Genomic DNA, 2,222 nt, shown 5'->3' with positions numbered 1-2,222 from the left:
GGCACGTTCTGCATGGAGCACTGGGTGTTATGCACAAACAATGAATCATGGAACACTTCATCTAGAACTAATGATGTAATGTATGGGGATTAACATAAGAATAAAAAAAATAATAATAATAATAAAATACACAAAATTACAAAACCAGAATATTTATATGATGAGAAAAAGTTAAAATGCACAGTATACATCATTCACATGCAGCTAGTGCACTTGGCATCCTAGAGAAAGTGGGGCCCAAGTTGTGGTTATCAAAGGGATCAAATAAAATTCTATCGGCCCAGAATGGGGTGGGAGTAAGCTTAGCAGCAGCAGGTCTGCAACTGTCCCCCAACAACCCCTCTGCCTACTGTCACAACCTATTGCTTGGCACAGTTCTCAGCACCCTAAGAGTGGGTTATGAGGCAAGATGTGGAGAAACTCTGCCTTACCCCTGAGAGATTCCCTCCCACAGAATGTAATGATTCGTGAGTTGGGTCCATCAATTTGGTCTCATGCTTAATCTTTGCCCTCTGGCATAGGAACAATTATTATTTATATCTTTCTTTGAAAGGAAAACAACTTCCCTATCCAGGCCACTTTCAAAAGCTGGAAATTCTGGGAGCAGAGACTCAGATATAGCACACAAGGAGGGGTTTTTCCCCAAAACCCTCACGTGCGTTTGGATAGAGCATGGTTGGAGTTCATCTGCCTCCCCCTTCCCCCTTTCCCTACCAAGAGGGAAGAGAGGGTAATGCTGTGGACTCCAGCCTGAGATACATGGCAGTGCCAGCTGCCCTCCCCCCACCCTGTCCCCACTTTCTCCACTCTGTGATTGATGCCTGCTCCTCAAAACTTCCTGATCACAAAATGATAGCCCCCACCCACTGCAGCCCAATTCTGGGCCTTTGGGAGCACGGCAGGGCTATGGATCTCCTCTTCTTCTTCCTCCCAAAAGTAGACTGGCTTTCCTGTGAGCTGGGGGCCTGCTGGGCCTTAAGTGGACATGAGGCCACCATATGACTGATGCCCTGACAGAAATGGCACTTCTTGGACTGGGGTGGCAGCTTGCATTCCTTGGTATGGTGGTCTAGACCTCCACAGTTATAGCACCTGCTTCCCTTTGATCTGTGCTTCTGCATGTTCTTCCCTTTGGGTCACCCCTCACTCCCAGTACAGAACACCCCAGCAGGGCTAGTGGCTCAGATAGCTTCCAGGCACTTACCAGACTTCTTAAAGTTAAAGTCCACTGCTTCACCCTTCTTCAGGCTCTGGAAGCCCTCCATGTGCAGCTTGGTCTGGTGCACAGACATGGACAGGGGGTCAAGCATGACCCCAGTGCGTATTGTCATGGACAGGAAGCTGAACCCGATGCAAACATTTAACCACTTACAGAAATGGGAACCCTGTAGCAGCTGTGGCTCCTCTACTCCCAGGCGGCATCAGGTGCCTCCTCAGGTGCCTTGGAGCAGCCACCTGCAAACTGCTGATCTGACACAGAGCCCATGGTAGTCAGCTGAACTTGTGGCCCAGATGCACCTTGTCAGGTGGCTGCTGGCCCCAGAGAAGTCTGGAGGCAAAGGGGTGGCTTGGAGAAGAGGCTGCTACATCTTCCCCCAGCACCTGTTCCAATACTTTGTATAGAATTATGCTAAAATAAAATGCATAAAATACAATTTCTGGCATAGAAAATACCATAATGGTATTGGAAATTGGTGGTCCCAGCAGCTTTTCAATACTTTCCATCTTCTTTCCAGGTATACTCTCCTTCTAGGCTCTTTGTCTTTTGCTTGCCTGTCAGAAACCTAAACAACAAAACACAGATAATTGACCATCAGTAACTTGCAATGGGAAGCCTTTCTCCTCATTGTCTTTCCTTAAGGGAAGAAAATCAGATCATAAATCCTCCTTATATACTAATTTAATAACTTTGTTAAAGCCTTTTTAAAACAATAAAGACATTATTTTACAAATGAAGAATGGATAGACAAGCAAGAGCTAAGAAGCTTTAATCAAGCCACATGGTGAGGTAAAATGAGGAGCACAGGAGTAGTCAGGATACTTAGATTTCAGATTTAGTTTTTAACTTGCCCTGTGACCTGGGGTAAGTTAAATGACCTCTCCTCTGAGGCTCAGTTTCTTAATAGGAAAAATTTTGATGGTGATATCTATGCTGCTTACCTTTGTAAAATATTGCAAAGAATAATTTGATAGACATTTGTTAAATTCCTATTATATGTCAG

At 45.1% G+C, this 2,222-nt stretch overlaps 1 pseudogene; it reads right to left on the bottom strand.

Moving 5' to 3' along the window:
* Positions 1 to 828: 828 nt before the first annotated feature.
* LOC102739133 (protein lin-28 homolog A pseudogene) lies at positions 829 to 1,486 on the bottom strand (annotated as a pseudogene).
* Positions 1,487 to 2,222: the final 736 nt, after the last annotated feature.

This window comes from Leptonychotes weddellii, unplaced genomic scaffold (genome assembly GCF_054177405.1).
Source record: "Leptonychotes weddellii isolate Sample4059 unplaced genomic scaffold, ASM5417740v2 HiC_scaffold_7021, whole genome shotgun sequence".
NCBI lineage: Eukaryota > Metazoa > Chordata > Mammalia > Carnivora > Phocidae > Leptonychotes > Leptonychotes weddellii.
The sequence above is the reverse complement of the archived record's forward strand: the minus strand, read 5'-3'. Positions and strand labels throughout refer to the sequence as shown.